Source organism: Caretta caretta, chromosome 7, assembly GCF_965140235.1.
Source record: "Caretta caretta isolate rCarCar2 chromosome 7, rCarCar1.hap1, whole genome shotgun sequence".
Classification (NCBI taxonomy): Eukaryota; Metazoa; Chordata; order Testudines; family Cheloniidae; genus Caretta; species Caretta caretta.
Window position 1 is genome coordinate 24,001,360 of NC_134212.1, and position 13,081 is coordinate 24,014,440.

General features: G+C 43.3%; 1 protein-coding gene across 2 annotated transcripts in view; it reads left to right on the plus strand.

Annotated features, from left to right (window-relative positions):
- Positions 1-35: 35 nt before the first annotated feature.
- RAB7A (RAB7A, member RAS oncogene family) overlaps positions 36-13,081 on the plus strand; it is a 31,714-nt gene continuing 18,668 nt past the window's right edge. The window contains exons 1-2 of one of the 2 annotated variants that reach the window (XM_048858206.2): positions 43-191; positions 11,401-11,480. The gene's annotated coding sequence lies outside the window, so the exon portion shown is untranslated. Of the gene's footprint in view, positions 192-11,400; positions 11,481-13,081 lie in introns of both variants that reach the window. The other variant, XM_048858205.1, reaches the window with a different exon arrangement.

The following is a 13,081-nucleotide window of genomic DNA, read 5'->3' on the forward strand; positions in this document are numbered from 1 at the left end:
CAGCGGGCGACTGCCCCACGCCCTATCCCGTGCGTGCTGACGTCGCAGCGCTGGATGGTCCCGTGACCGGAAGCTGGCCAGGGAGAGGCGGAAGTGAAAGCGGAGAGGCTGTTGGCCCCATTAAAGCGGAGCCGAAGGGAGCGGAGGAGGAAGCGAGGCTTGGAGCAGGTGTCGCGGGGCTATTGAGTGCGGTGAGTGGCCGAGTTGGCAGGGCTGTGGGGCTCTCTTCCCTCCGGGGCAGGGAGGTGGGCCTAGGACCGTGGCCTACGGGCTGCTTCCCCCCTCGCTCGCACTGGGGCTTTGTGCGGGGGGACGACGGAGGCTGGAGGGGGTCCTCTTGGGAGGGGCTGGCGGGGAGGCTGTGACTGGGCAGAGGCAGCGGGCTCTCGCCGGGGTTTGTGTTGGGGGCAGTGTGTTGCTGGCGCCGGGAGCGTCGGCCCGGCGCTGCGAGTGAAGGAGGTAGCGGAGCTCGCTCCCCGAATCGGAGCGGGCGGGCGGGCGGGGGGGGGGGGGGGGGCAGCTGCTCTCTCCCCCCCTCCCCCCCCCCCCCACGTCTTCTCAGCCTCCGGGAAGGCAGCCGGCTCCACCCTACTCTCTCTGAGGACGGAGAGGCAGAAGGTCCCGGTATCTAGCTCTAAAGCGAGAGGAGGGGCTCTGGGAGGCGGTGGCAGCGGGGCTCCTCCCTTGTTGGAGTAGGAGGGGGAGCGGGCCTGTGAGGGGGGCTTTCTCTTCCCAGCTGCGGGGACTAATGGGTGGGAGTTGATGGACCCGGAAGCTTATTCCTTTGTGTCTCATGCTGTGCCAGAGGAAGGGGCTCTTCCCTGATACTGGGATTTGCGTGATTGAGAACTCACTGAGCTCGGCGTTGTGGGGCTGACAGAAGTGGCGTGTATGAGGACTGAGACAGGCTTAAGAATTTCTTTCTTTCTCTCAGCCCTCCTGTGTAACAATGAAGCTTTCTTAATGCTTCAGAATCACTAATAAGAAAACTGATGTTTAGGATATAAACCTTTCCTGATCAATATGGATGCTGTAGCTAAGTTTAGTTCTTTTTTGTGGAAGAGGCTATCCCTTCAGCCTTTCTAGCTGTCTGTATTGTTCATGTGTATTGTGGTCTCCATGAAAATCAGTAAGAGCTCAATTAGGATTCAGGACGAAATTTATGATAGGAAAGGTGTGTTCGTTTGTTTTTTTTTTCCCCTCTTTGGTCACACATAGCTACCATATTTTGTCATCCGATTCCTGCAAAGACTCTGGAGAGAAGAGGGGGACAGCTAGAGGCTAAGAATAGGTGATCTTCTTCATAAAGAAATACTATAATTTGCTTGAAATATTACTCAGTGGACATAATTATCTTACTAGCAGACTGCCCTTAGTATAATTAATAACAGGACAACACAGTCAGCTGAATAGGCTGGCAGTTATTGTGCAAGTAACTTCTTTGCATGTGTAAAGACTGATCCAATGATGGAAAGAATTAAACTAGATGCTAAAGTGCTGTAGACTGCAATAGTATCTTATGGGGGTAAATTAAGCATGATGCAATGCTAAACTTTTTAAAATATATAGAAGTTTAATGAGGGACTTAAATATGAATGAATACCTAACTACTAGCATAATGTATTGGTTTAGCTGTATCTTAAAACAAAGTCTGATCATACTGACTTGTTACTAGCTTTTTAGCTCAAGGCTAGTTAGTTGGAGTGTGTGTGTATACACACACACACACGTCTAAAACTCTTTAAGACAAAGTGCCTTGGTAAGACATAAAAACTTGAGTCAAACAAAGGCCAGCATGTTTAACTGTCTCCCTTGCATAACTTTTTGAAAACTTTTCCTGGTGGAACAAAGCTGCTATAACATAAGGGACTGTGTGCAAACATGTCAACTGAAAACAAGGTGTCACAAATTCCTCCCGAACAAGAAGGAAGCTTTTTGTATGAGAATTATAAGGGTTAAAGACTTAAATAAGACTGAAATATCCGTTTTTATGTCACTAACAACTCTATTGCAGTAACGTGGCTATAGTGAACTGCTACCAAACACTAACAACTCTTCTGTGCTATGCAAATTGCAACTCAATCTCTTACTTGATAAAGAAACGTAGATGGGGGTAATAAAAAGTACATAACCCAACCCGCTCTACTAGAGTATCTGAATTCATTTGTCAGGTTATGGCTTTAAGTAATTTTAGAACTAGGAGTCTTTAAGGTGCCACCAGACTCCTTGGTGTTTTTGTGGATACAGACTAACACGGCTACCCCTGATTCTTAATATAGAATTCTTGTTTACAGCCAAGACAGCTAGTATTTGATTTAAATGCTTTACATCTCAGCTTGGCCTGTGCACTTTAAGCATGGCTGTCTGGAGTGTACTAACTCTTGTTTATAATCTGTTGGAGTGAAGTTTGGTTAAAGTAGGTAGGCTACTGTGTATTCACTGTTTAAATCAGTAGTTCTGCCATGCCCTCATAGGAAGAACGCATATTCTGTCTTTCCCTTGTGACTCCAGCAGCTGACTAAACACATGACTTGCTATCAACAAACTAATAATACTTTGTCTAGATTTGGTGGATACTTTGCATTCTGAACTTTTCCTAATAAAGTATAATGCTTAAGCACTTAAAATGTAATCCCAAACTTCTCTTCCACATGCACTGTTATAGTCTAATGCCATTCCAGGCTTCTAGTTCAGAAAGGTACAAGATTGGATTAAGTTGTAAAGCCATACAACAGTCTTTAGCTTTGTCAACAAGTAATCTACTGCAACTGCAGAATCTAATATATGAAGATCTTCAGAAATTGTAATCAATTAGGATGATCAAGAAACACTTCTCAGATTCTTAAAGTACAATATAACAGATTGTTATTTCTAGAGTACTAATCTACAAAGATGCTTAAGGCAGAACACTAGATATTGTGAAGCATGGCTTAAAAATATACTAATGTAACTGGTCACACTGGAACAGCTCTGAAATAAATCTAACTAGATTCTCCACAGCTGTTGGGGTTTTTTGGTGTGTGTTTCTTTGGTAAGTCAAAGTGGGTTCTGTAGCTCAATGCCTATTTGCTTTTGGACCATACTCAAATGTCCAAGGACAAGATTGCTTTTGGACTCTGAACTTCAGTAGCAATTTTTATTACATCGTCTTGTGTGGACATCTCATGTGACTACCTGTCAGGAACAAATTTATGGACAAAACTTCTTTGGGGAGAGCCCATTGTTGTGTGACACGATATAGATAGCTTCAGTTTCTAACTTGTATTAGACTCTCTCTCTCTCTCTCCTCCCGGGGTAGAGGAGAATGTCTCTTCCTAGAAAATTAAGTTGCAGAATATTTGCAAATGTCATGCTGTGAAACTTTACCAGTCCAAAGGTAAGACACTGTAAGATGCAATTAAGGGGGGTGTACACAAGACTGCCTACTTAACTGCTATTGGAAGCAGTTGTTCTGACAGACCCAAATTGTTTTGATGTAGGTGGCCTACAAAGCCTGGTCTAAAACTAAAGATTAAGGAATAAGGCAAAGGATGCCACCATACTACTAAGATGCAAGGAAAAAAAACTACTGATCCTCTAGAACGGTGGTGGATTACTGTGTAGCAGGATGCCAAGGAACTTTAGCCTATAGTCAAAGCCCAAACTATACAAAAGTGCATCAGTTTAATTAAACTATTTTGGAATCTGTTAAAAGGTGAAGTTTACACACAATGTTAAAGTCCAACATAGCTATGCTGGTTATATTTCCTCCTACCCAGTCATACCCCTGGCTGATAGAGCTATGCTGATCTAAACTCCAGGGTAGAGACAGATAAGAATGCCTCCACTAACCTAACTACTTTTGCTCAAGGATGGTGTTTTTACACCAACTGGAAAACCTCCCTTCAGTCAGCATAGATAGCTACGCTGCTGTAATATAGACAGTCTATACTGGCGTAGTTTCTGTAGTACAGACATACCTTTTAGTCTATAACCTACAGTATATAGACTCTGGTCTAGCTCAGGCTTTTTTGCCAAAACTTGGTGTTTATCACTGGGTCCCATTACCAGTGGTAGAATTCTTTCCTAGGTCAAAAAGCTCAGGGCTGTGACTTGCAGAAAGTAACACTCTTCCCACCTCTCCCTAAAAAGCTTGCTTTCATTATGCAGCCAAAGTAGGAAACATCAAGTGCAACTTAAATTCAGTAGCCTGTACCAAGGAAAGCATGGTGCAGACAAACACTGGAGCAGTTGCAGTTCAGGTACAAGACTCTGAATTGACATGACTGGCAGAAGCCATAGAGCATTAATGGCTGTGCACAATAGACAACCTAGCATGCATTTTGGTGGTGGTAGTGGTCTTCAGGCACTGGCTTTACAGTTAAAAACTGTGCCCTAATCTAGCTATCCAATGGCAAAGCTTCCTGAGGAACAGGCACTTAGCATATGAAGAATACACTACTTGTAAAAACATTGACTTCAAACACAACAATATATTGGTAATCACTACTGTCAACTATTGTTTAGTGCTTTCTTTCCATCTGTGGTCTTCTAAAACAATGATCTCTTAGCCACCTGCCTCTATTGTCAAGGCTAAACTTAATTTTTTCCTGTTTAGAGAATAGCCATTTTAAATTTAGCCTGGTCAACTTAAAGATTTTGTCTGTCTGGTCCTGTTAATTGCATAGTTAAAACTGACAGTTGATAAAATACTATGCAGCTAAATGCTGGAATAGGGAATCTTTAAACAGTTGGAAGCATGATTTATTGGAAGCTGAAACCTGTCATAGAGGAACAAGTACATTTCTAAACTCTGGCTAAGAAAACCTAGTCAAGACAACGTACAAGCACAGGAACCAGTACGTTTCTAAGAAATAGACAGCATGTTTTTGTCACATGTTAGATTTTCTTCCCTGATGTTCCCTAATTCAGACATCCTTGCTGATCTTGTGCTCTTTTTTGAGCAAGTAGCTCTTAAGGTTCACTTTGCTGCTACGTTTTCTGCTCGGCACAGATCTGCCTCAGTGATGTCATTGTTGCTGTTAGCCTAGTGTTCCTGTGAGACTGCTCTATCGCTTCTACAGCCAGGAATGAAAAGTTCTATGCATGAGGCAAGCTGTTTCTCACAGTGCTTTTGCTAATGCATACTTGCAGTGATGGTGAGGAAAGCAAGACTTTGTCAAGGCTACAGAAATGTCAGTTTATAGCTAATCTCATGACCTTGGGTTTTGTCACTGGGGAACCTTTCTTAGGGAGCACTAGCTATTCTCTCAGTATAATCTTCATAAATGCAGCTTTCGGTGAGACAAGATTAAAGTAAACCTTGTACAAAACTACAACATAAATCCCCCCTACAAACTATTTGGGGATGGTAAATGAGGTGGTTTTTTTTGTCTTTTGCCTGTACATTTTTATAAGGGATGTTTTTACATTGATTACCTCTTTATGGCAACAGTTTGCCTCAAAGACGATGTAGGGATCAAAGCAGTTGCGTTCCTGTCTCACTGCAGCAGTTTGAGTAGCTACAGTCCAAGTTTCAAGTAACAGGCCTCACCACAGATAATGGAGCCACAGGGCCAGAAGATGAAACTGGCACACTACTAGCACCGCACTTAGTGTGCGCACACTACCTGTCTTCAGCCTCTCGGACTCCCTGATGGAGTGCAGCCCTCCATGTAGCCTGATGGTGGCATCTGCCCATGCTGCTTGCAAATGTTTGAACCAGAGCTTAGTCAGCCCGGTGGTCTTGGAGCATCTGCAAGTCTCCATTGCAAAAGATCCTTTGGAGTGACTAATACAACATTTTATGTAGCTACACTTGTAGCTTTCTCTAGGGTTTGGGTTATATGACCCATAATTAATTAGCTATTAATACTAATAGCTGAAATATTCATCTGATTTGAGATGGGCATGCATGTTTTTTGTGAGGTGGTTTTTTTAACATTACTGACAAATGGTGGCCATGTTTTCCTAGGAAAGCATTACAAATTCCTTGTGGTACCAGATTTGAGTGAATAAACTTGAGGGAGCTGATTTGGGCCTGTAAATATAAGCAGTAAGAAACTGAACTGACAAACACCGAGGCTTAATTTGGCTAATTTAAAATAAGCATTCCTGGTAGTCTGTGTTATATAGCAGAAAGTTTTAATGAAGGTTCTGTTACAGAATATCTTACAATTTTTAAGCAGTACATTTTATACTTGTGTACTAGGCTTTAGACAGGTTGGTTTATTTGGCTTTGTAAGGGACCGGATAACAATAATTCCATTCTTATTAGTTTTTATTGTACAAGTTCTTAGATGCAGTTAATAAATATATCTTAGTACTGTTTGACTTGTAAGGAAAAAAATCAAATGAAGAAATGGGTAGCTGCTAGTTACCTAAGAACAAGATGCCTTCTGTTATGGCTGGGTCTCAATCATTCTCATTTAGCTAAATTGAATGCTTGCTTTTGGCTTTTTGCCAGAGTGTCTTGCATTGGAGCACACTTCTGCTGCACCTGAGCTAGTGGGGTGAGATTAGTAAAGCTGCATAGAATTAAACTGATTTACAAAGTAAATGACTCTGAAGCTAAAGATTTCTCTTCAGTAAGAAGTTACAGTAAGAAGTCCTTGTTCTGATATGTTAATCTTATGTCACTGGACCATTTCACATTAAGTTGTCAGGTTTGGAGCAAGCCAAGGCTACTTTCAGGAAAAATAAGTAGGACAAATAACCTTAACTGTCAGGGTAGTAACTCTTCTGGTGTAGCTGCAGGTTCAGTTTTGTATAGCTGGCCTCCAGATCCCTTGAAGGATACAAGATTACTCTTCTGAATAAATATAGTGTCCATGTCTTCCTCTGTGGCTTCATACTGCAGTAACTCCCCTGGTTCAAGTGACCCAGAGCAGGGCTTCTCTAGAATATACACAATGCAGCAAGGGTATACCATTTAATATCGGGGTGTGGTATCTTACTCCACAGACTGGTAGAATGAGAGGTAGACACCCAAGTAAAAAAAGCCACTGCTGCTTAATTATACACTTGTTTCCCAGACAAACTCCTTCCTCTTCTAATTAAGAAGGGTTAGAGGGAGGGGAGAAGAACAGTGAGTAACTTGAAGGTGATGTGAAGAGGAGTCAGTGACCTCACTTTTGTCTAGGTGTACCATGCTCATCACTGTGGATCTGAATACCTTATTTGCTTTGGAAACACTGTTCAGATCTTCTTGATGTCTCACTTCTACTTCCTACCATTAGAAACCTCAGTGTTTTGTAATGCTACCTTTGAGGCTTTCTTGAAATACTCATATGTATTTGCAGCTGTCTCTTCCCTTGAAGACTCATTGGATATGCCTTTGCTAACAATAGCTTGCTTAACTCAAAGGCCTGAGTCATAAATGGAAGGAATCACCTTTATTTCTCTCTCCAGTCAGGTTTCATTACTTAGTTGGATTCTAGTCTTTAAGATAGAGGTAGACAACCCATGCATGTCATTAGTAGGCAGGCCAGCACAGTTTTAAGACCCTCTAGGGCCTCCTTTGTAGCATAGAGGTTAAATAGAAATTTCTTCTGTCATACTTCCACTCTTAAGGTACTATGCAGTGTTGGAAATCTAGAGGCTAAACTGGAAAGAAATCCTATTGCAAAGGAATTGATAAACACCTGTTAAACATCTCAGCAACTTTAATTCTCTGTAGTGTCAGCCTTCAACTCATGAAACTTTCCCACTGATGCTACCAGTTAATTTCTTCTAGTGAAGAAACTAGTGTTGACATGGCAGGTGGTGGTGAACACTCTATTGTCTAACGCCACCTAAACACCAGGTTTTAACCCTCGTTGGCACTCCTGCAGCCTTGTCTAATCTAGAAAGGGATATCCTATTTTCCATGGTGGTAATACCAACTGGTATAGGCAAGACCCTAGTGATGCTCTGAGGACAACTCTAATCTAGCCTTAAGGATGGATAGGGGCTCGGGCTCAGTCTCAGTCATTTTAGTGTTTGGTCCTGATTCACTTGCCCAGATGGACAAGCCCTAAGGAAGGCCGATACTAGAATAAGCTAAGGTGTGAATTTAAACCAATATAGCTTTACCTGCATAATTCTCATGTAAGCACTTATTCCAGTATGACTTTTTTGTCTCTGGGGAAGGGGGTTTAAGCTGAACCAAAAAAGGCCACTCTTGTACTAGAATAAGTGCCCACATGGGAGTGATGCTGGTAAATCTTCCTGCATAGAGAACACCATTAGCAGTAAACTTGACTCACTGCTTGGTCTCAAGATCCAGAAATGCATTCAGGAAACACTTTTCTCCCACATCTTATAAGACTTGTGGGAAGTGGAGTCACCTCAGGTACTAAGGTGAGGGGTTTTGTAGAATACCCATTGAAGCAAAAAGCAGGTATTGGGTGCATCGTGAATGGAAGATTCCACTGGCACCTGATCTCTTTAAGCGTTCTGCAGGAGGAGGAGAAAAATGCCACCACCTGGTGGCATGGCAATGTACTGAGCAAGAACACTGCTGGTGAGGCTGACACTTAACCTAAAACTTCCTAGCAGTTTATTTTGGGAACAAGGATAGGGATGGGGACTTATTTAAAATTAGCTTCCCCACTAGTTCAAGGACCTGGAGAATGGGGAAGATAATCTCTTCTCACTAGAGGTAATCCAGGAGAAGGAGCTATCAAGGACTAGGAATAACATTGGAGGAGGGGGTGGAATCCTAGCACCTTTTCCTTCTAAGCAGCTGGGGCTAGGATTCTCATTGGGTGCCCCTCATAGGGGGAGGCAAGGGTGGGGATGGGGTATGGCAACCCTTATCTAATATCAGAGTTTGTGCATAGCCTTGCTAAAATTGCTCATTCTGTGTACCCATCCTAAAATTGCAAAGACTCTCCCTCACCCTTGTAAGATTCTTCTCCCATCAGGGAATGTCTACGCTGCAATTGGGGAAAAAAAAAAAGCACTGAGGCTTGGAGCCAAGATCAGCTGGCTTGGGCTAAGGCTGCAGGGCTAAAAATTGCAGTGTAAACATTTGGGCTTAGGCTGGATCCAGGCTTGAGACCCTTCTCTCTTCTCCCCCCCTCCCCCCTTGTGGGGTCTCAGAGTCTGGGCTCCAGACCAAGTCCAAACCTCCACGCTGCAATGTTTATCCCTGGAAGTCTGAGTCAGCTGACCTGGGCAATGGGTCTCTTACTGCAGTGTAGAAGTACTCTATCTTTTTGCCTTTGGCATATTCCATCTCATTGAGACCTTTGAAATCTTGTTTGAAAACCCCCTGTAAAAGTTGTGCTGATAGACATCCCTTGCTGAAGAAAATTTTATATGGTGGCTTTCTTCAAAAGGAGTAGCTTTTATTGGTATTAACAAACCTAAGGATAGCAGTTGTAAATTTTTTGGATATCAGGCAAGGCTGACTTACAGCATTTGCTTTCACAGCGAGGGGAGTTTCAGGTGATTAAACATGCTGAGCCCACACATGATGCTGTAATTTCAGGCTGTGCAACAGCCTGAGACAAGTACTGCTTCTATGGACACCAAAGGGAGGGAGCAATGGCAGTAGGGGAAAACACACGGCCAGGAGGAAATAAAAATGTAATTGGTAATCGGAGTCAACATGTACAGAAACCGATCTGACAAAAGGACACCAACTTACATTATCCTGTAAACCAGCAAATTTCCCTGTTTAACTCAGTTGTTTTTGTTTTTTTAATCTAATGTCTCAAGATTTAGTTTTTTGGGTTGGACAAGTCTGTCTAGTCAATTTCACTTCCAGGTTCAATGTTGAAATGTTTACAGTATCTCCAGTTTTTTTCCCCCTGTCCTTTTGGATTGCAAACACTCTTATTGGACTTGAGCCTTTAGGCTCAATTTTAGATTTAATGTCCCTAAAACTGCCAAATGCTTCATTCAGGCTTTCACTTTTACACTTGTCCATAATCCATAAGGTTATGATTTTGTCACTTTTTTAGTAAAAGTCACAGGCAATAACCAGAGGTTCACAGAAGCCCATGATCTGTCTGACTTTTACTAAAAATAATGAGAGGGGGCACAGCTGATTTTTTTTTTAGGGGGGAGGAATGACTAAAGCCCAAGCAGAAGGGGGGGGTGCAATTCCCAGCACCCACAGTGGCTGGGCACAGAAAATGTCATGGAGATCTCTGAAGACACAGTCCATGACCTCAGACATAATCTTATCCTTAATCCACAATTTTAACAAACATGCTCTATGGTGCAGTTTTATATTTGACTCTAAAATAACTCAGACTTTTGTGCACAGCTAATATTGACTCCCACCCACACTGTATTTGGAGGGCAGCAGAAAGTATAATTGAGCCATGATATAATTTTGTTTCTAAACTTTCACAACTTTGAGACTAATCACAGGTGCCACGTCCTCAAGAATTCTGTAAACTTCAAATCCTGGGTGTCAGTTACAGGGTTAACTGCACCTCTTCTCTTCTGGTTTCTTCAAGTACATCCCCCTGGGGCCTCACACTGAAGTCTCTCGATATGTAGTCACCTGATTTCCACACCAGGCTGCAGCTGCAGTCCCCTATGCATCAATGATTTTTATCTTGGCAGGTCTGACTTGTGTCTAGGACCTAGGATTCTAGTCCCCTGTGACAGTGGTGTGTAGTAATGAAACAGACTTCTTAAAGCATAGTATTTAGAAGCAAAGCATTTTGGAGAAAGTGGATCTTAAGTCAGCCTGTATGCAGGGCTACTTTATCTACTTACTGTCTACCACTCCTTGATGGTCACCTGATTGCCCACCTCTGCTTTAGGCTGTCGGCTTAACTTTTTGGGCTGAGGGCCACATCTGGGTGGGGAAATTGTATGCAGGGCCAGGGCAGGGGAGTGTGGGGTGTGGGAGGGGGTGCAGCAGGGGGCTCAGGAGGTTGGGGTGCAGACTGCAGGAGGGAGCTCAGGGCAGGGAATGTGCAGGAGGGGTTTAGGCTCCAGCCTGTCACCACTTACCTAAAGCAGCTCCAGGGTGGCAGCAGCAGCACCACTCTCAGAAGTGGCCGGCACCATGTCCCTGCGTGGCCCCTGGGGGAGGAAGGGGCACAGGGCTCCATGTGCTGCCCTTGCCATGCCTAAGTACCTCCCCCAAAGCTCCCATTGGCCATGGTTCCCCATTCCTGGCCAATAGGAGCTGCAGGGGTGGTGCCTGGAGGCAAGGGCAATGCACTAAGACCTCTGGTTCTCCCCCCCCCCCCCATGGTGCCAGCCACTTCTGAGAGCAGCAGGAGGCCTGTGGCACCATGGGGGGGCAATCCTGTGGGGCAGATCCAAAGCTCTGAGGGGCCAGATCTGGACTGCAGGCCATAGTTTGCCCACCCCAGTCTAAAGTCAGGTTTGTGTCTCTCTCCCCACAACCTATGCCATCTGTCTCCTCCTGAGATGGTGCTTTGACTGCTTTGTCCTCTTGATCTCTAGTCTCCTGGCCTGGCAAAGCAGCCTTGCAGCTTCTGACTGGAGCCTGGAAGTTAAGCCATTGTCCTGTAGCTCCCCCCAGTGTAAGTTGATTTTTCTATCACTATTGTGTTGTCATGCTTGCCTTTTCCTATCAGTCCCCTGTCCCACCTCCTTCCCCCCATTAAGCTAGTTTAATGTTTGTACGGGAAAGTCTAAATGTAATTTTATGAATACTATTTGTATATTTGGTATTAGATGGAACTGCTATGTATCTCTAACTTGTACACAAACATCAGTACTTGCTATTTGGTATATGGCAAATAACTATCAAAACAGAATAGTGAATCAAGTCTCTTCCTAGTAAAGCAGGAAATTAAAGTTAAATGTGTTGAGTACTAGATAAGACACCCTGCCTCAAGGAACTTACTAGATACTTGCAAGTAATTCTCTTGGGACCCTTGAAAAAGCTACACTTTAGCATGCCTTACCCATGATGTACAGACAAACTGACACAAGTAGTTGTCCAAAGTGGAAAAACCTAGTCCTGGCTCCCATCCTGGCCTCTAACTACTGGACTCCATGATCTCTTCAGGATATAATATACTGAGAAATAAATAACATCTTAAAGTAATGTTGTAGCCATGTTGAAAACTTGTCCCTTCCACTCACAGAAGTATCAGCTCACCCACATTGACTAAGATGACATTCCTTTACATGTCCACAAGAAACTGGCCACTGGATTGACTTAAGATAGTGTGGCTGAATCATAAGTTACAATGGCTTCATTGCTGCATCTTTTCTGAGTATTGGCTTCTGAAACCTGGTTGGTGGAACCCTGAAGGATGTTTTACCCTCTGTAAAACAAAGCACTCCAGCAGCATGTCTTGCTATCAGCATTTCAAAAGCTGATAGGAAACTGAGGCTCTAGACTAACTGAAAATTGCAGTAATTTTAACCTTTCTCCCAAAACAAGTCCACTGATCACTTGTTGACCCATGAGGAGCTGACTGGTCACATGGTGCTAGCTGCTCATTTTCAGCTGTATCTATGGGTGTCTAATCTGCAAAGAGGCTGGCTGCTCCTTGTTTCCAATTTCCTCTTTTTGGGACTGGAGCTGCCAGCCACCAATGGGCAGGGTGGGGGGAAGAGCACACTAAAGGGAACAAAACAGATGGGTAGTAATATTTGAGGGGAGGTAGTCTTTGAAACACTGAATTAAAATGTGGCCCATATCAAATCTTAAACCCAACTTGGTGAAGCTTCTCAAATTATCAGCTTTCTCAAAACATGCTTGATTCATATTTTTGTGCTCCTGCTCATCAAGAGGTCTATCTTTGAAGTCCTAACTGGCAAAAGGACACTCAATTCTACAGAAACACACAGTCCACTTAAAATGCCATTAACACTTCCTATAATTTGGGAGACTTAATTACTTTCATATACATCTGACAGGAAGCTGCCATCTGTTACTGCTACTATACAGATACATCTGAATGCATAGGCACCATCTGAGGTGCTGTACAAGCATAGTGAGTTCCTCAAGGATGCTACTAAATACTTAAGTGTTTGAAGAAAAGCTCAAAGTGAGGTAGTTTTGTGGTAACCATGACATAGTAAACACTTTGCTGCTTGCTTAAGTTTAAGGAGCACTTCTGCATCCAAACAGTAGTTGTTGTTAACTGACTTAAATGTAAACTCAAGA